Consider the following 22,641-nt stretch of genomic DNA (forward strand, 5'->3'; position numbering starts at 1 on the left):
GCACCATATGTTCCGTCTCCTGTGAGTCTAGATTTTCGAATCCGACGCGATACTGATAGTTAATTGTAACGTACAGGGCCTCGTAATGACTATGGAACACTCAAATTGCGTTGCGAATCAATTCATCGTCAAGCAGCCGATTTGTTTCCAAAAGTCTATTGTTGCCCCGGGCGCCTTTTGATCTTTCTCCTGGGAGTCTTGATTATCGAATCCGACGCAAAAATTATAGTTAATTGTAACGTTCAGGGATTCCTAATGACGACGGAACACTCAAATGGCATCGAGATTCAATACATAGTCCTCCAGCCGACATGTCTCCAAGGGGATATTGCTGCCTCGGGCACCATATGGTCCGTCTCCTTGTGGTGTAACGACGCCTTTTTAGGTTTTCGTTTGATATATGTATGACCATGTGCAGACTTCGTCACCCACGTCAGTTACACTCACTTCAAAAATGATTTATATTCTTTTTAAATTGTCATAGAATGGTTCTTGAACGAAACTGGAAAACATCAGTTGAGTCGTGTGCAGAGAATTACATCACTTGGGCCAATTGGTTTTCGTAACTTTTTCGAATTTAAATTTCGTTTGTTTCTCCTCAGAAAATTATATCGACACACGTTATCTTGACCTAATCGATATCAGAATCACACATTAAATAAACTTTTTAGATTCAAAGTTTCGGCCAACGCTGTCTGAATCAATAATCTTGTCAAATATATTATTAGTCCGTTCACATAACTCTTCATAAATAACTCTTCAAGACACGTGTTTCAACTTTAGCAGCCTACACTATTTTATTAGCTTCCTACACATACAGATGTGAACTTGAGCGTTGACAGACAGTGACTAACTTTTCAATAAGATTAAGCTCGTCATTGTTGTACAAAAAGAGTATAAAAATTCATTTTTAATTTTTTAGAAACACGACGCAACAACTCGGTTCCAGGATCTTCTGTTGCTCCTTGGCTGTCGACCCGCGACGTATAGCGGCCAGCAATTTCCTCTCTGGTCGCGGCAACGAAGATGCTGTCCCCGTTCGTTGCGCCGATCTCTCCGTACATGAAACACATAAAAAAAATACAAAACTTTTAGATAATTCACATTTATTACAAATAATAAGAAAACACATAAACAAAAACTAAATTAAACTTATAGTCACCTGCAAACTGGGCTGACTTGGTGGATGGGTGACGTTTAATTTCGTCCCACTACATACCCCACCCACAAGCTCAGTTTGTCAGGTTTTAACCGAAATTAAAACTGTTCAATATACAATACTTAACTGTTAATACATTTTCCTCACATTTTACGTAACCTAGAGTCCTTGCTATTAGAGAGATTTAATCCTTTTAATACGATATCGTTGTGACTATTTGTCATTTACTCTTAATTGTGCTATTATGGTAATTCGTAGCCGAATATAGGGAGATTGCTCCTCTTCAGTTAATAGTTGCTAATAAATACTAATTTAGTACGTTCTTTAACGTTGTACATTAGGACAGAGCATTCAAATTGTGATAGATTAGTTATAGTTTCATTTATTTACTAGAGTTATTCTTTCCAAGAATGTATATTACTAATAAGTTTCTCACAATAACTAATAGTACTATTTACTTTACGTCATCCTCTTCCCTAATGCCTTATTTATGCCTGAGGTCAAGAAGAAATCAAGCAAAACTTTCTTTGGAATCTCGGCACGGCTTTCTTTACCTTCGGACACCTTGTTGGGTAATGGCCATTTATTTAGGAGAAACAAGCGAGAGAGCCCCATTTGGTGTGTTCTATATTAACACTATTACAAACCTCTATTAAAGGCACTCTGCTATGTTCTCGTGAGCCATATAGCTCTGGACGCCCATGGTCCCTAAAACTATTAACCATCCCCTTTGGTTCCTACTATCCGAGTAAATTTAAAATATGCAAAATTCCTTTTGACCAAAGAGCAAAATTTCTTCCATCTAAATCCCCCTTTTGATTATCTTTCTCTTTTTGAAGTACCAGTAGATTATTGTAGAACACATGTTTAAGCTTTCTGTCATTTATTTAAAATAACACGTAACTATCACGAAAAACTTCACATGAATAAACTATGAACGCTCTTCCGTATGTAACATATACTAAATATTAACTTATTTAGGAATGAAGAGTTTCATTTGATCAACACTATATAATCCTTTAATTACACCTGATGAAGGTTCCATAAGAAGTAATGCTTTGGGATGTACAATCTTATGTACAACATATGGACCTTCAAAGATAAAGAAGAATTTTCTACATTCCTTATCGATCTTAGAACTTTTAGGATGAGATCGTACTAACACAAGATCTCCTACCTGAAATGAGGGTTCTACAGCCTGTTGATTATAACTTTTAATTCTCCGTTCGGCATTTTTTACAATCTGTTCGCAAACTTTTTCGTCTGGAATATCTTGTTGTATTTCATTTACTGGTGGCCAAGGTAAAGCAGCTAGTAAAGGCTCACCTATAATTCGTTTGCCTAAAATTTCTATAGGTGATAATCCCGTCGTTAGGTGAGGCAATTCATTTAATATCTTTTCGAATTCAGGCATTAGTTTGGCCCACCGAGTATGTTTATGTGCACAATAAGTTCTACATAATCGTCCTAATTCTTTCATGACTCTTTCTACTAAATTACTTTGAGGGTGATATTTCGAAATTAAGATATGTTTGATTCCATATTGTCTTATCATATCTTGAAATCTTTGACTAATAAAGGCACTACCGTTGTCAGACATAAGTCGTTTAGGAATGCCCCAGTTAACAAAGTAATTTCGGGTGAGGCAGCGTATAACGCTTGCTGTATTCGCTCGTTTCAAAGTATACAGTTTCACATGTTTGGACCAACATTCCATTACAACAAACACATATGTGAATCCTCCTGAACTCCGAGGCAGAGGGCCGAAAAAATCTAATGACAGTAGATCCCACAAACCTCGAGGAATTACAGGATATAATTTATAACGCTTGGATTTGTTATTAACTTTAACCTTTTGACAGGTTTCACAAGCCCTAATAATACTTCTCACAATACGTGACATATTTTTGAAATAATAATACTTCATTAGATGTTTAATACATTTATGAATTCCAAAATGCCCGTAACCTTCATGAATATAAGTAATTAACTCGTCCACAACAGTTTTCGGAATGCAGATTTTCCATCTCTGGTGTTCCCTCTGTGCTTTCCAATACAACAAGTCGTTAAAATATAACCACACACCTCGGGTGTTAACTGTTTCGTCCCCATTATTAAGGTTTTGTATAATGTCCCTATATTGATCGTCATTTCTTTGATTGCATCTAACAGCAGTTACTATCCGTTTAACCTTACGTTCGTTCTCCTTAGTCAAAAGGAAATAAACATGATAATTTGTTCCTGGTTCTTCTGCAATATTAATATTCTCCATTCCTACGGGAAGCCTTGACAAAGCATCTGAAACTACATTCTGAGATCCTTTTATATACCTAATTTCGTACTGAAATTCTTGCAAGTATAATACCCAACGTAATAGCCTACGGTGAAGTAACCGGCAATTGTTCAAAAAGATTAAAGCCTGATGATCAGTATATACAATTGTTTTTCTTCCCATTAATAATCCTCTAAATCGTTGAAAACCCCATACCACTGCGAGAGCTTCCTTCTCGGATACAAAATAATTTCTTTCATGTTTATTTAAAGTTCGACTAGCGAATCCAATAGGCCGATATAATCCCTCTTCATTGGTCAGATCACCTTGGAATATTACACAAGACACACCATAATCAGAGGCATCCGTACACATACCAAAGTCCTGATCGAAATCTGGGTGGTATAACATTTTGGCTTTGGTTAACGCTCCTTTTATCTTATTAAAACCTTCCTCTTCCTCTTGTCCCCAGAGCCATACTGACTTCTCTTTCAATAAATCTAGTAATTTAGGATTAACAATATCCTGCCCTGGAAGAAATCTTCTTAGAAATCCTACCATTCCTAAGAATGATTTCAGTTGTTTCCGATTTCTAGGACTCGGGCATCGAGCGATAGCTTCAATACGTGCTGGGTCTGGCCTAATACCTTTACTGTCCACTATATGCCCCAAAAATCTCACTTCCTCCTTTCCGAAGTAAGACTTAGATAATTTTAAAGTAATTCCTCTGTCAATTAAACGGTTAAACAATTCCCGTAATATCGTTACGTGTTCTTCCCACGTTTTAGTAGCTACCAAAATATCATCTACATATAAAATAATCTTTTGTAACAATTGCTGACCCAAAACCGAATCTAATGCCCTAATGAAAGTTGACACTGATATATTAAGTCCAAAAGGTAAAACTTGGAACTGATATGATCTGCCTTCAAAAAGAAAAGCCGTATATTGCCGTGAAACCGGGTGTAATGTTACTTGATGGTAGCCAGAGGTTAGATCCATTGTACTCATATAACGAGAACCAGCGATCTTAAGAAGTACGTCCTCCATAGGAATAGGTCTGTCTCTTTCCATCTCTATAATTTTATTTAATTCACGGGCATCCAGAACCAGTCGTACCCCACCAGTAGCTTTCTTAACTACCCACAACGGACTGTTAAAAGCGCTACCTGATCGTTCGATAATGTTTTGTTCTAGCATCTTATTTATTTCTCTACTAGCCGCTTCTTTGAATTGTACTGGAATAGGATAAGGTTTCTTAAAGAATGGTTTCTTATCTTTAATCTTAAGTTTACAAACGTAATCTTTAATTCTCCCCGGTTCATCTGAGAAGACGGCTCTAAATTCTAACATCAAAGATTCCAACTCTTCCTTTTCTTGCTCGGATAGACAATTCGTAGATAAACATTTTTCTTTCACTTCGGTTTCGATACTATTACTAGCCTGACATTGGTATACTGCATACCCAAGATCACTAAAATCTGTTAATAGATTCATGGTCGGTGCGTACTTAATCTGTAAGGACTCGTAGCAATTTTCAGGTACTTGACTGTTAGAGAACCTCACCTTAAAAGTACATGCCTCCTTATGGATGGTTAAGGAAGAATCTTTAAAATCTAATATAGCTTTATATTTACACAGCCAATCTATACCTAAAATTATGGCCACATTTAAGTTGGCTACGACGAGTACAGAGTGAGCAATTAATTGTTTAGCAATTTCAAAAGTTACATAAACTTCTTCAGTAATATTTTGACTTCTTTTACCAGTAACTCCTATAATTTTCACCCCAGTTACAGGTAAAGTCGGGAAATTCCAATATTTCCTTTTAAGCTGAAATAATTCTTTGGATAAAATACTCACTTCACTACCCGAATCAACTATAATATTTACTTCGGTATCTTTAATATAACCTTTAATAACGGGTTTATATGTTACATTCTCCCTTATCTGATTGTCTTCCTGAAGTAAATCTTGTTGCCAGTCATCGTCCTTTTGGCAGCTTAATGATAAATTGCATTTGGGTCTTGGATAATCTTGACCAATAGTTCCCTTTAGTTGACCCGTACTAAAGGACTTTACTAGTTTTCCGAACGTTCTATGATGAAGTCACCTACCACTTGACCTTCATTAATTACTTGAGGATGATTTATCTCATGATCGTTACTGTGTAATTTCCGCACTTTAGGGTTATTACCACGATTTTGTTGGCTCTCTTTATCTTTAGATTGACGTTTTATATAACAGAACCGGCTATGATTGTTGTTATTAGCTTTTCGTGGTTCTGAATTATTATTATTATTATTTCGAGGATTGTCATTTCTACCAAATCTAAACTTCTCGTCTTCCCTTTCTCTATTAAGTATACCTAACTGCTCTAAATATCCTAACAATTCGCACGGCTGTGACCATTCTCTTTCTATCATTCTTTCCTTTACGTAATACGGTAACCTACTAATTAGGACTCGTATTAAATGACTTTCAATAATTGGTTCTTCAATTAATTTAGCACGGTTTAAATGCCATTCAAAATAATTCCTATAACCTCCCCATCGTTTAGAATATGGAGGAGGGTCTAACAACTCTAAAGTTAAGTGTTGTTGTTTTCCCCTTGACCAATAATTTTGTTTAAACTGCTTAACAAAATCATCCCAATCCCTGAATTCATTTCTATGCAGTACTGCCCATTCCGCAGCTTCTGCTTCTAAATGTCCTATTACAAATTGAATGCGTTTTTCATTACTCCATTTAGGAGATAATGATGTTTCAAAAGCTTTTATAAAGATTATAGGGTGCAGTTCGCCTCCTGGTTTGAATACAGGAAATCGACTTGCTACATTTGAATTTGTTGTTATGTCATCCAGACATTCTGCGAGAGAAATAGTCGGATTTTGTTTAGCTGGCAGAGACGGAGTTGCATCGGATTGGCTTGCCGTGACTGCCTTATTCATATTGTTGCCATCCGTGCTAGCAAATTCGATGCGACTGTTGTCTCTGATTATGTTATTACCTCTGCTACCTGAAATGTTCTCGTTATTATCTAATTCCGATAACCGTTTCGTAATTTCCTGTATCCGCATTTCTGTATTGGATACGCGATTAGCTAATATCGATTCTTCACTGTGTTCACGATGTGAACGCTCTGTACCTTCGTCAATATTATTATCTTTGGCAGTCTCAAGATTACTGCATATTTCAGTAATTAAAGATTTCATGTTTTCGATTTCGGTATGGTCCTTTTCTACTTGATGAGTTAATGTTTCTAATTCTACATTATCTATTGAAGAAATCTCTACAGGTTTGGTAGAGACCTCTTTAATAGATTCCACAAATTCTCTACGAACAGTTTCTGTTTGCATAGAAAATTCATCTCGTAACATATCGTTATTTTTATGTATTTCATTTACAACTAAGATATTGACACTATCTAGTCTCTCGGATAAGTCAGTAATATCGTGTCGCATGCGAGCTTTTTCCTCGCGCGATTCCTGGATATGTTCTTCTAACCTCTTACAATTATCAGCAATCTTATTACTAAGTCCTACTAATTTTTCCTGCATTTCAACTTTAGAAGACTCTATTTTATCACTTAATTCTCGACTGGTTTCATTAAGATATTCCTGCAACCTGTCTGTTGATTTTATTAGCTCCCCTTTAAGTCTAGCAGTAGATTCCTCGTTAGACTGTTTTAATCTAGCCATAGATTCTTCGTTAGACTGTTTTAATTCCTCTTTTAATCTAGCATTAGATTCCTCGTTAGATTGTCTTAATTCCTGTTTTAGTTCCTGTTTCAATCTAGCAGTAGATTCCTCGTTAGCCTGTTTTAATTCCTCTTTTAATCTAGCAGTAGATTCTTCGTTAGATTGTTTCAATTTAGCGATCGCCCTAAAAAGGGATCTCATGCTCCTATCGGACATAGATTGCTCTTCGTCTGACATTTCACTTCCCGACATTATTGTAAAATATTAACTATTTACACACGCAGACTTGGAATCAACAATCCTATAAAAGCACACTTCCTATATACAACACTCCACTTCCAACTTGAAACAAACTCACCGGACACTAATATTGTAATTTGTAGTTCTCGATGACCAGTGTGCTGCTATGGGCTGCAGATGTAACAGCCGTCGATGCAGCCGCTGAGATGCTGCGACCCCGCTTCCGCAACCGGCCGGACGCTGAGTCGAACACCGGAAACGTCGCTGGCTGCAACCACGCCCGGCACCGCCGTAGACAGGCGAAGCCCTCAGCAACACCTCTAATACCAGCCGGAGGAACGCCCCGCAGCTGACGTACTGGGCCTATTAGTTTAGGGAGAAAAAAGGTTGTCGGGGTTTTGCAGCGTTCAGCTGCTGCCCAACAGACGCGCCTTCTCGTGGAACAACTGCGTGACCGTACTGCTTGGCTGCACTCCGTCAGATGCCCACACCCGCGAAGTCGCCGCTGGCTGGTGAAGGCTCCACGAAAACTCGCGTTGACTTCCGAAGGACTCTTGATGTTTTGTTTCGTACCTGTGTGCCTTAGTTGCACACAAGTCCTGTTTCTAAGGTCGCCACGGTGTAGTGTAACGACGCCTTTTTAGGTTTTCGTTTGATATATGTATGACCATGTGCAGACTTCGTCACCCACGTCAGTTACACTCACTTCAAAAATGATTTATATTCTTTTTAAATTGTCATAGAATGGTTCTTGAACGAAACTGGAAAACATCAGTTGAGTCGTGTGCAGAGAATTACATCACTTGGGCCAATTGGTTTTCGTAACTTTTTCGAATTTAAATTTCGTTTGTTTCTCCTCAGAAAATTATATCGACACACGTTATCTTGACCTAATCGATATCAGAATCACACATTAAATAAACTTTTTAGATTCAAAGTTTCGGCCAACGCTGTCTGAATCAATAATCTTGTCAAATATATTATTAGTCCGTTCACATAACTCTTCATAAATAACTCTTCAAGACACGTGTTTCAACTTTAGCAGCCTACACTATTTTATTAGCTTCCTACACATACAGATGTGAACTTGAGCGTTGACAGACAGTGACTAACTTTTCAATAAGATTAAGCTCGTCATTGTTGTACAAAAAGAGTATAAAAATTCATTTTTAATTTTTTAGAAACACGACGCAACAACTCGGTTCCAGGATCTTCTGTTGCTCCTTGGCTGTCGACCCGCGACGTATAGCGGCCAGCAATTTCCTCTCTGGTCGCGGCAACGAAGATGCTGTCCCCGTTCGTTGCGCCGATCTCTCCGTACATGAAACACATAAAAAAAATACAAAACTTTTAGATAATTCACATTTATTACAAATAATAAGAAAACACATAAACAAAAACTAAATTAAACTTATAGTCACCTGCAAACTGGGCTGACTTGGTGGATGGGTGACGTTTAATTTCGTCCCACTACATACCCCACCCACAAGCTCAGTTTGTCAGGTTTTAACCGAAATTAAAACTGTTCAATATACAATACTTAACTGTTAATACATTTTCCTCACATTTTACGTAACCTAGAGTCCTTGCTATTAGAGAGATTTAATCCTTTTAATACGATATCGTTGTGACTATTTGTCATTTACTCTTAATTGTGCTATTATGGTAATTCGTAGCCGAATATAGGGAGATTGCTCCTCTTCAGTTAATAGTTGCTAATAAATACTAATTTAGTACGTTCTTTAACGTTGTACATTAGGACAGAGCATTCAAATTGTGATAGATTAGTTATAGTTTCATTTATTTACTAGAGTTATTCTTTCCAAGAATGTATATTACTAATAAGTTTCTCACAATAACTAATAGTACTATTTACTTTACGTCATCCTCTTCCCTAATGCCTTATTTATGCCTGAGGTCAAGAAGAAATCAAGCAAAACTTTCTTTGGAATCTCGGCACGGCTTTCTTTACCTTCGGACACCTTGTTGGGTAATGGCCATTTATTTAGGAGAAACAAGCGAGAGAGCCCCATTTGGTGTGTTCTATATTAACACTATTACAAACCTCTATTAAAGGCACTCTGCTATGTTCTCGTGAGCCATATAGCTCTGGACGCCCATGGTCCCTAAAACTATTAACCATCCCCTTTGGTTCCTACTATCCGAGTAAATTTAAAATATGCAAAATTCCTTTTGACCAAAGAGCAAAATTTCTTCCATCTAAATCCCCCTTTTGATTATCTTTCTCTTTTTGAAGTACCAGTAGATTATTGTAGAACACATGTTTAAGCTTTCTGTCATTTATTTAAAATAACACGTAACTATCACGAAAAACTTCACATGAATAAACTATGAACGCTCTTCCGTATGTAACATATACTAAATATTAACTTATTTAGGAATGAAGAGTTTCATTTGATCAACACTATATAATCCTTTAATTACACCTGATGAAGGTTCCATAAGAAGTAATGCTTTGGGATGTACAATCTTATGTACAACATATGGACCTTCAAAGATAAAGAAGAATTTTCTACATTCCTTATCGATCTTAGAACTTTTAGGATGAGATCGTACTAACACAAGATCTCCTACCTGAAATGAGGGTTCTACAGCCTGTTGATTATAACTTTTAATTCTCCGTTCGGCATTTTTTACAATCTGTTCGCAAACTTTTTCGTCTGGAATATCTTGTTGTATTTCATTTACTGGTGGCCAAGGTAAAGCAGCTAGTAAAGGCTCACCTATATTTTTCTTTCCTTTATGTAATACGGTAACCTACTACTTAGGACTCGTATTAAATGACTTTCAATAATTGGTTCTTCAATTAACTGAGCACGATTTAAATTCCATTCAAAATAATTCCTATAACCTCTCCACCGTTTAGAATATGGAGGAGGGGCTAACAACTCTAAAGTTAAGTGTTGTTGTTTTCGTCTTGACCAATAATTTTGTTTAAACTGCTTAACGAAATCATCCCAATCCCTGAATTCATTTCTATGCAGTACTGCCCATTCCGCAGCTTCTGCTTCTAAATGTCCTATTACAAATTGAATGCGTTTTTCATTACTCCATTTAGGAGATAATGATGTTTCAAAAGCTTTTATAAAGATTATAGGGTGCAGTTCGCCTCCTGGTTTGAATACAGGAAATCGACTTGCTACATTTGAATTTGTTGTTATGTCATCCAGACATTCTGCGAGAGAAATAGTCGGATTTTGTTTAGATTTCAGAGACGGAGTTGCATCGGATTGGCTTGCCGTGATTGCCTTATTCATATTGTTGTCATCTGAGCTAGCAAATTCGATGCGACTGTTGTCTCTGATTATGTTATTACCTCTGCTACCTGAAATGTTCTCGTTATTATTTAATTCCGATAACCGTTTAGTAATTTCCTGTATCCGCATTTCTGTATTGGATACGCGATTAGCTAATATCGATTCTTCACTGTGTTCACGATGTGAACGCTCTGTACCTTCGTCAATATTATTATCTTTGGCAGTCTCAAGATTACTGCATATCTCAGTAATTAAAAATTTCATGTTTTCGATTTCGGTATGGTCCTTTTCTACTTGATGAGTTAATGTCTCTAATTCTACATTATCTATTGAAGAAATCTCTACAGGTTTGGTAGAGACCTCTTTAATAGATTTCAATAATTCTCTGCGAACAGTTTCTGTTTGCATAGAAAATTCATCTCGTAACATATCGTTATTTTTCTGTATTTCATTTACAACTAAGATATTGACACTATCTAGTCTCTCGGATAAGTCAGTAATATCGTGTCGCATGCGAGCTTTTTCCTCGCGCGATTCCTGGATATGTTCTTCTAACCTCTTACAATTATCAGCAATCTTATTACTAAGTCCTACTAATTTTTCCTGCATTTCAACTTTAGAAGAGCTTGTGGGTGGGGTATGTAGTGGGACGAAATTAAACGTCACCCATCCACCAAGTCAGCCCAGTTTGCAGGTGACTATAAGCTTAATTTAGTTTTGTTTATGTGTTTTCTTATTATTTGTAATAAGATGTGAATTATCTAAAAGTTTTGTATTTTTTTTATGTGTTTCATGTACGGAGAGATCGGCGCAACGAACGGGGACAGCATCTTCGTTGCCGCGACCAGAGAGGAAATTGCTGGCCGCTATACGTCGCGGGTCGACAGCCAAGGAGCAACAGAAGATCCTGGAACCGAGTTGTTGCGTCGTGTTTCTAAAAAATTAAAAATGAATTTTTATACTCTTTTTGTACAACAATGACGTCATAATGATCTTAACCTTATTGAAAAGTTAGTCACTGTCTGTCAACGCTCAAGTTCACATCTGTATGTGTAGGAAGCTAATAAAATAGTGTATGCTATTAAAGTTGAAACACGTGTCTTGAAGATTTATTTATGAAGAATTGTGTGAACTGATTAATAATATATTTGACAAGATTAGTAATTCTTACGTCGTTCACCGAAACTTTGAATCTAAAAAGTTTATTTAATGTGTGATTCTGATATCGATTAGATCAAGATAACGTGTGTCAATATAATTTCTGAGGAGAAACAAACGAAATTTAAATTCGAAAAAGTTACGAAAACCAATTGGCACAAGTGATGTAATTCTCTGCACACGACTCAACTGATGTTTTACAGTTTCGTTCAAGAACCATTCTATGACAATTTAAAAAGAATATAAATCATTTTTGAAGTGGGTTGTAACTGACGTAGGTGACGAAGTCTGCACATGGTCATACATATATCAAACGAAAACTAAATACATCGTTACACCACATCCTGTGAGTCTAGATTTTCGAATCCGACGCAAAATGAAAGTTAATTGTAACTTTCAGGGCCTCCTAATGACGATGGAACACTCAAATTCCATCGCCTTTCAATACATCGTCCTCCACCCAACGTTTCTCCAAGGGGATATTGCTGACTCGGGCACCGTATGTCCGTCTCCTGTGAGTCTAGATTTTCGAATCCGACGCGAAACTGATAATTAATTGTAACGTTCACGGCCTCCTAATGGCGATGGAACACTCAAATTCCGTCGCGATTCAATACATCGTCCTCCAGCCTACTTGTCTCCAAGGGGATATTGCTGCCTCGGGCACCATATGGTCCGTCTCCTGTGAGTCTAGATTTTCGAATCCGACGCGATACTGATAGTTAATTGTAACGCACAGGGCCTCCTAATGACGATGGAACACTCAAATTGCGTCGCGATTTAATTCATCGTCCTGCAGCCTATTTGTTTCCAAGAGTCTATTGTTGCCCCGGGCGCCTTTTGGTCGTTCTCCTGTGAGTCTAGATTATCGAATCCGACGCAACAATTATAGTTAATTGTAACGTTCAGGGCCTCCTAACGACGATGGAACACTTAAATTGCTTCGAGATTCATTTCATCGCCTCAAGCCGACTTGTCTCCAAGGGTCAATTGCTGCCTCTGGCACCTTATGGACGTGCTCCTGTGAGTCTAGATTTTCGAATCCGACGCGAAACTGCTAATTAATTGTAACGTTCATAGCCTCCTAATGACGATGGAACACTCAAATTGCGTCGAGATTCAATACATCGTCTTCCAGGCGACTTGTCTCCAAGGGTCTATTGTTGCCTCGGGCGCCTTTTGGTCGAACTCCTGTGAGTCTAGATTTTCGAATCCGACGCCTAACTGATAGTTAATTGTAACGTTCACGGCCTCCTAATGACGACGCAACACTCAAATTGCGTCGAGATTCAATACATCGTCCTCCAGCCGATTTGTCTCCAAGGGTCTATTGCTGCCTCTGGCACCTTATGGTCCGCCTGCTGTGAGTCTAGATTTTCGAATCCGACGCAAAACTGATGGTTAATTGTAATGTTCAGTGCCTCCTAATGACGATGGAACACTCAAATTGCGTCGCGATACAATACATCGTCCTCCAGCCGTTTTTGTCTCCAAGGGTCTATTGCTGCCTGTGGCACCTAAGGTCGTTCTCCTGTAAATCTATATTTTCGAATCCGACGCGAAACTGATAGTTAATTGTAACGTTCGGGGCCTCCTAATGACGATGGAACATTCAAATTGCGTCCCGATTCAATACATCGTCCTCCAGCCGACCTGTCTCCAAGGGTTTATTTTTGCCTCGGGCGCCTTTCGGTTGTCCTCCTGTAAGTCTAGATTTTTGAATCCGACGCATAACTCATAGTTAATTGTAACGTTCACCTCTTCCTAATGACGATGGAACACTCAAATTGCGTCTAGATTCAATACATCGTCCTCCAGCCGACTATTCACCAAGGGGATATTGCTGCCTCGGGCACCTTATTGTCGTTTTCCTGTGAGCCTAGATTTTAGTATCCGACGCAAGACTGAGAGATAATTGTAACGTTCAGGGCCTCGTAATGACGATGGAACACTCAAATTGCGTCGAGATTCAATACATCGTCTGCTGCCGACATGTCTCCAAGGGGATATTGCTGCCTCGGGCACCATATTATCCGTCTCCTGTGAGTCTAGATTTTCGAATCCGACGCAAAATGATAGTTAATTGTAACGTTCAGTTCCTCCTAATGACGATGTAAAACTCAAATTCCGTCGCGATTCAATACATCGACCTCCAGCCGAATTGTCTCCAAGTGTCTATTGCTGCCTATGGCACCTAATGGTCGTTTTCCTGTAAGTCTAGATTTTCGAATCTCACGCGAAACTGATAGTTAATTGTGACGTTCAGTGCCTCCTAATGACGATGTAACACTCAATTTGCGTCGAGATTCAATACATCGTCCTCCAGCCGACTTCTCTCCAATGGGATATTGCTGCCTCGGGCACCATATGGTCCGTCTCCTGTGAGTCTAGTCTTTCGAATCCGACGCCAGACTGAAAGCTAATTGTAACGTTCAGGGCCTCCTAATGACGATGGAACACTCAAATTGCGTCGCGATTCAATTCATCGTCTTCCAGCCGACTTGTTTCCAAGTGTCTATTGTTGCCTCGGGCGCCTATTGGTCGTTCTCCTGTGAGTCTATATTATCGAATCCGACGCAAAACTCATAGTTAATTGTAACGTTCACGGCCTCCTAATGACGATGGAACACTGAAATTGCGTCGAAATTCAATACATCGTCCTCCAGCCGACTTGTCTCCAAGGGTCTATTGCTGCCTCTGGCACCTTATGGTTCGTCTCCTGTGAGTCTAGATTTTGGAATCCGACGCAAAAGTGATGGTTAATTGTAATGTTCAGTGCCTCCTAATGACGATGGAATACTCAAATTGCGACGCGATTCAATACATCGTCCTTTAGCCGATTTGTCTCCAAGGGTCTATTGCTGTCTGTGGCACCTTATGGTCGTTCTCCTGTGAGTCTAGATTTTCGAATCCGACGCTAAACTCATAGTTAATTGTAACGTTCAGGGCCTCCTAATGACAATGGAACACTCAAATTGCGTCGCGATTCAATACACCGTCCTCCAGCCGACTTGTCTCCAAGGGTCTATTGCTGCATGTGGCACCTTATTTTCGTTCTCCTGTGAGTCTAGATTTTCGAATCCGACGCAAAACTCATAGTTAATTGTAAAATTCAGGGCCACCTAATGACGATGGAACACTCAAATTGCGACGGGATTCAATACATCGTCCCTCAGCAGACTTGTCTCCAAGGGTCTATTACTGCCTCGGGCAACTTGTGGTCGTTCTCCTCTGAGACTACATTTTCAAATCCGACGCAAAACTGATATTTAATTGTCACGTCCAGGGCCTCCTAACGACACCGGAACACTCAAATTGCGTCGAGATTCAATACACCGTCCTCCAGCCGACTTGTCTCGAAGGGTCTATTGTTGGCTCCGGCGCCTATTGGTCGTCCTCCTGTGTGTCTAGAGTTTCGAATCCGACGCAAAACTGATGGTTAATTGTAATGTTCAGTGCCTCCTAATGATGATGGAACACTCAAATTGCGTCGCGATTTAATTCATCGTCCTTTAGCCGATTTGTCTCCAAGAGTCTATTGCTGCCTGTGGCACCTTATGGTCGTTCTCCTGTGAGTCTAGATTTTCGAATCCGACGCAAAAATTATAGTTAATTGTAACGATCAGGGCCTCCTAACGACGATGGAACACTTAAATTGCTTCGAGATTCATTACATCGTCTCCAGCCGACTTGTCTCCAAGGGTCAATTGCTGCCTCTGGCACCTTATGGTCGTGCTCCTGTGAGTCTAGATTTTCGAATCCGACGCGAAACTGCTAATTAATTGCAACGTTCGGGGCCTCCTAATGACGATGGAACATTCCAATTGCGTCCCGATTCAATACATCGTCCTCCAGCCGACCTGTCTCCAAGGGTCTATTTTTGCCTCGGGCGCCTTTTGGTCGTCCTCCTGTAAGTCTAGATTTTCGAATCCGACGCATAACTCATAGTTAATTGTAACGTTCACGTCTTCTCAATGACGATGGAACACTCAAATTGCGACTAGATTCAATACATCGTCCTCCAGCCGACTTTTCACCAAGGGGATATTGCTGCCTCGGGCACCTTATTGTCGTTTTCCTGTGAGTCTAGATTTTAGTATCCGACGCAAGACTGAGAGTTAATTGTAACGTTCAGGGCCTCCTAATGACGATGGAACACTCAAATTGCGTCGTCTGCCAGCCGACATCTCTCCAAGGGGATATTGCTGCCTCGGGCACCATATGGTCCGTCTCCAGTGAGTCTAGATTTTCGAATCCGACGCGAAACTGAGAGTTAATTGTAACGCTCAGGGCCTCTTAATGACGATGGAACACTCAAATTGCGTCGAGATTCAATACATCGTCCGATAGCCGACTTGTCTCCAAGGGTCTATTGCTGCCTCGGGCACCTTATGGTCGTTCTCCTCTGAGTCTAGATTATCGAATCCGACATAAATGATAGTTAATTGAAACGTTCAGGGCCTCCTAATCACGATGGAACACTCATATTCCATCGCGATTCAATACATCGTCCTCCAGCCTACTTGTCTCCAAGGGGATATTGCTGCCTCTGGCACCTTATGGTCCGTCTCCTGTGAGTCTAGATTTTCGAATCCGACGCAAAACTGATGGTTAATAGTAATGTTCAGTGCCTCCTAATGACGATGGAACACTCAAATTTAGTCGCGATTCAATACATCGTCCTCCAGCCGATTTGTCTCCAAGAGTCTATTGCTGCCTGTGGCACCTAATGGTCGTTCTCCTGTAAGTCTAGATTTTCGAATCTGACGCAAAACTGATAGTTAATTGTGACGTTCAGGGCCTCCTAATGACGATGTAACACTCAATTTGCGTCGAGATTCAATACATCGTCCTCCTGCCGACTTGTCTCCAGGGGGATGTTGCTGCCTCGGGCACCATATGGTCAGTCTCCTGTGAGTCTAGATTTTCGAATCCGACGCCAAACTGAAAGTTAATTGTAACGTTCAGGGCCTCCAAATGACGATGGAACACTCAAATTGCGTCGCGATTCAATTCATCGTCCTCCAGCCGACTTGTTTCCAAGGGTCTATTGTTGCCTCGGCGCCTTTTGGTCGTTCTCCTGTGAGTCTAGATTATCGAATCCGACGCAAAACCCACAGTTAATTGTAACGTTCAGGGCCTCCTAATGACGATGGAACACTCAAATTGCATCGAGATTCAATACATAGTCCTCCAGCCGACATGTCTTCAAGGGGATATTGCTGCCTCGGGCACCATATGGTCCGTCTCCTGTGAGTCTAGATTTTCGAATCCGACGCAAAATGAAAGTTAATTGTAACTTTCAGGGCCTCCTAATGACGATGGAACACTCAAATTCCGTCGCGATTCATTGCATCGTCCTCCACCCAACGTTTCTCCAAGGGGATATTGCTGACTCGGGCACCGTATGTCCGTCTCCTGTGAGTCTAGATTTTCGAATCCGACGCAAAACTGATAATTAATTGTAACGTTCACGGCCTCCTAATGGCGATGGAACACTCAAATTCCGTCGCGATTCAATACATCGTCCTCCAGCCTACTTGTCTCCAAGGGGATATTGCTGCCTCGGGCACCATATGGTCCGTCTCCTGTGAGTCTAGATTTTCGAATCCGACGCGATACTGATAGTTAATTGTAACGCACAGGGCCTCCTAATGACGATGGAACACTCAAATTGCGTCGCGATTTAATTCATCGTCCTGCAGCCTATTTGTTTCCAAGAGTCTATTGTTGCCCCGGGCGCCTTTTGTTCGTTCTCCTGTGAGTCTAGATTATCGAATCCGACGCAAAAATTATAGTTAATTGTAACGTTCAGGGCCTCCTAACGACGATGGAACACTTAAATTGCTTTGAGATTCATTACATCGCCTCAAGCCGACTTGTCTCCAAGGGTCAATTGCTGCCTCTGGCACCTTATGGTCGTGCTCCTGTGAGTCTAGATTTTCGAATCCGACGCGAAACTGCTAATTAATTGTAACGTTCATCGCCTCCTAAAGACGATGGAACACTCAAATTGCGACGGGATTCAATACATCGTCCTTCAGCAGACTTGTCTCCAAGGGTCTATTACTGCCTCGGGCAACTTGTGGTCGTTCTCCTCTGAGACTACATTTTCAAATCCGACGCAAAACTGATATTTAATTGTCACGTCCAGGGCCTCCTAATGACACCGGAACACTCAAATTGCGTCGAGATTCAATACACCGTCCTCCAGCCGACTTGTCTCGAAGGGTCTATTGTTGCCTCGGGCGCCTATTGGTCGTCCTCCTGTGTGTCTAGAGTTTCGAATCCGACGCAAAACTGATGGTTAATTGTAATGTTCAGTGCCTCCTAATGATGATGGAACACTCAAATTGCGTTGCGATTCAATACATCGTCGACCAGCCGATTGGTCTCCAAGGGTCTATTGCAGCGTGTGGCACCTAATGGTTGTTCTCCTGTGAGTCTAGATTTTCGAATCCGACGCAAAACTGATAGTTAATTGTCACGTTCATGGCCTCCTATTGACGATTGAACAATCAAATTGCGTCGCGATTCAATACATCGTCCTCCAGCCGACTTGTCTCCAAGGGTCTATTGCTGCCTCGGGCACCTTTTGGTCGTTGTCCTGTGATTCTAGGTTATCGAATCCGACGCAAAATGACAGTTAATTGTAACTTTCAGGGCTTTCTAATGACGATGCAACACTCAAATTCCGTCGCGATTCAATACAACGTCCTCCAGCCAACGTTTCTCCAAGGGGATATTGCTGACTCGGGCACCATATGGTCGGTCTCCTGCGAGTCTAGATTTTCGAATCCGACGCAATACTGATGGTTAATTGTAATGTTCAGTGCCTCCTAATGGCGATGGAACACTCAAATTCCGTCGCGATTCAATACATCGTCCTCCAGCCTACTTGTCTCCAAGGGGATATTGCTGCCTCGGGCACCATATGGTCCGTCTCCTGTGAGTCTAGATTTTCGAATCCGACGCGATACTGATAGTTAATTGTAATTCACAGGGCCTCCTAATGACGATGGAACACTCAAATTGCGTCGCGATTTAATTCATCGTCCTGCAGCCTATTTGTTTCCAAGAGTCTATTGTTGCCCCGGGCGCCTTTTGGTCGTTCTCCTGTGAGTCTAGATTATCGAATCCGACGCAAAAATTATAGTTAATTGTAACGTTCAGGGCCTCCTAACGACGATGGAACACTTAAATTGCTTCGAGATTCATTACACCGCCTCAAGCCGACTTGTCTCCAAGGGTCAATTGCTGCCTCTGGCACCTTATGGTCGTGCTCCTGTGAGTCTAGATTTTCGAATCCGACGCCTAACTGATAGTTAATTGTAACGTTCACGGCCTCCTAATGACGATGCAACACTCAAATTGCGTCGAGATTCAATACATCGTCCTCCAGCCGATTTGTCTCCAAGGGTCTATTGCTGCCTCTGGCACCTTATGGTCCGCCTGCTGTGAGTCTAGATTTTCGAATCCGACGCAAAACTGATGGTTAATTGTATTGTTCAGTGCCTCCTAATGACGATGGAACACTCAAATTGCGTCGCGATACAATACATCGTCCTCCAGCCGTTTTTGTCTCCAAGGGTCTATTGCTGCCTGTGGCACCTAAGTTCGTTCTCCTGTAAATCTATATTTTCGAATCCGACGCGAAACTGATAGTTAATTGTAACGTTCGGGGCCTCCTAATGACGATGGAACATTCAAATTGCGTCCCGATTCAATACATCGTCCTCCAGCCGACCTGTCTCCAAGGGTCTATTTTTGCCTCGGGCGCCTTTCGGTCGTCCTCCTGTAAGTCTAGATTTTCGAATCCGACGCATAACTCATAGTTAATTGTAACGTTCACCTCTTCCTAATGACGATGGAACACTCAAATTGCGTCTAGATTCAATACATCGTCCTCCAGCCGACTATTCACCAAGGGGATATTGCTGCCTCGGGCACCATATGGTCCGTCTCCTGTGAGTCTAGATTTTCGAATCCGACGCAAAATGATAATTAATTGTAACGTTGAGTTCCTCCTAATGACGATGGAACACTCAAATTCCGTCGCGATTCAATACATCGTCCTCCAGCCGATTTGTCTCCAAGTGTCTATTGCTGCCTATGGCACCTAATGGTCGTTTTCCTGTAAGTCTAGATTTTCGAATCTGACGCGAAACTGATAGTTAATTGTGACGTTCAGTGCCTCCTAATGACGATGTAACACTCAATTTGCGTCGAGATTCAATACATCGTCCTCCAGCCGACTTGTCTCCAATGGGATATTGCTGCTTCGGGCACCATATGGTCCGTCTCCTGTGAGTCTAGTCTTTCGAATCCGACGCCAGACTGAAAGTTAATTGTAACGTTCAGGGCCTCCTAATGACGATGGAACACTCAAATTGCGTCGCGATTCTATTCATCGTCTTCCAGCCGACTTGTTTCCAAGTGTCTATTGTTGCCTCGGGCGCCTATTGGTCGTTCTCCTGTGAGTCTAAATTATCGAATCCGACGCAAAACTCATAGTTAATGGTAACGTTCACGGCCTCCTAATGACGATGGAACACTGAAATTGCGTCGAAATTCAATACATCGTCCTCCAGCCGACTTGTCTCCAAGGGTCTATTGCTGCCTCTGGCACCTTATGGTTCGTCTCCTGTGAGTCTAGATTTTCGAATCCGACGCAAAAGTGATGGTTAATTGTAATGTTCAGTGCCTCCTAATGACGATGGAATACTCAAATTGCGTCGCGATTCCATACATCGTCCTTTAGCCGATTTGTCTCCAAGGGTCTATTGCAGCCTGTGGCACCTTATGGTCGTTCTCCTGTGAGTCTAGAATTTCCAATCCGACGCAAAACTCATAGTTAATTGTAACGTTCAGGGCCTCCTAATGACATTGGAACACTCAAATTGCGTCGCGATTCAATACACCGTCCTCCAGCCGACTTGTCTCCAAGGGTCTATTGCTGCCTGTGGCACCTTATTTTCGTTCTCCTGTGAGTCTAGATTTTCGAATCCGACGCAAAACTGATAGTTAATTGCAATGTTCAGGGCCTCCTAATGATGATTGAACACTCAAATTGTGTCGCGATTCAATACATCGTCCTCCAGCCGATTTGTCTCCAAGGGCTATTGCTGCCTGTAGCACCTTATTTTCGTACTCCTGTGAATCTAGATTTTCGAATCCGACGCGAAACTGATAACTAATTGTAAATTTCAGGGTCTATTAATGACGATGGAACACTCAAATTGCGTCGCGATTCAATTCATCGTCCTCCAGCCGACTTGTTTCCAAGGGTCTATTGTTGCCCCGGGCGCCTTTTGGTCGTTCTCCTGTGAGTCTAGATTATCGAATCCGACGCAAAACTCATAGTTAATTGTAAAATTCGGGGCCACCTAATGACGATGGAACACTCAAATTGCGACGGGATTCAATACATCGTCCTTCAGCAGACTTGTCTCCAAGGTTCTATTACTGCCTCGGGCAACTTGTGGTCGTTCTCCTCTGAGACTACATTTTCAAATCCGACGCAAAACTGATATTTAATTGTCACGTCCAGGGCCTCCTAATGACACCGGAACACTCAAATTGCGTCGAGATTCAATACACCGTCCTCCAGCCGACTTGTCTCGAAGGATCTATTGTTGCCTCGGGCGCCTATTGGTCGTCCTCCTGTGTGTCTAGAGTTTCGAATCCGACGCAAAACTGATGGTTAATTGTAATGTTCAGTGCCTCCTAATGATGATGGAACACTCAAATTGCGTTGCGATTCAATACATCGTCGACCAGCCGATTGGTCTCCAAGGGTCTATTGCAGCGTGTGGCACCTAATGGTTGTTGTCCTGTGAGTCTAGAGTATCGAATCCGACGCAAAACTGATAGTTAATTGTAACGTTCAGGGCCTCCTATTGACGATTGAACAATCAAATTGCGTCGCGATTCAATACATCGTCCTCCAGCCGACTTGTCTCCAAGGGTCTATTGCTGCCTCGGGCACCTTTTGGTCGTTCTCCTGTGATTCTAGGTTATCGAATCCGACGCAAAATGATAGTTAATTGTAACTTTCAGGGCTTTCTAATGACGATGCAACACTCAAATTCCGTCGCGATTCAATACATCGTCCTCCAGCCAACGTTTCTCCAAGGGGATATTGCTGACTCGGGCACCATATGGTCGGTCTCCTGCGAGTCTAGATTTTCGAATCCGACGCAAAACTGATGGTTAATTGTAATGTTCAGTGCCTCCTAATGACGATGGAACACTCAAATTGCGTCGCGATACAATACATCGTCCTCCAGCCGTTTTTGTCTCCAAGGGTCTAATGCTGCCTGTGGCACCTAATGGTCGTTCTCCTGTAAGTCTATATTTTCGAATCCGACGCGAAACTGATAGTTAATTGTAACGTTCAGGGACTCCTCATGACGATGGAACACTCAAATTGCGTTGCGATTCAATTCATCGTCCTCCAGCCGACTTGTTTCCAGGGGTCTATTGTTGCCCCGGGCGCCTTTTGGTCGTTCTCCTGTTAGTCTAGATTATCGAATCCGACGCAAAACTCATAGTTAATTGTAAAATTCTGGGCCACCTAATGACGATGGAACACTCAAATTGCGACGGGATTCATTACATCGTCCTTCAGCAGACTTGTCTCCAATGGTCTATTACTGCCTCGGGCAACTTATGGTCGTTCTCCTCTGATACTACATTTTCAAATCCGACGCAAAACTAATATTTAATTGTCACGTCCAGGGCCTCCTAATGACACTGATATACTCAAATTGCGTCGAGATTCAATACATCGTCCTCCAGCCGACTTGTCTCGACGGGTCGATTGTTGCCTCG

The sequence above is a fragment of the Schistocerca serialis genome, chromosome 10 (genome assembly GCF_023864345.2).
Source record: "Schistocerca serialis cubense isolate TAMUIC-IGC-003099 chromosome 10, iqSchSeri2.2, whole genome shotgun sequence".
Classification (NCBI taxonomy): Eukaryota; Metazoa; Arthropoda; class Insecta; order Orthoptera; family Acrididae; genus Schistocerca; species Schistocerca serialis.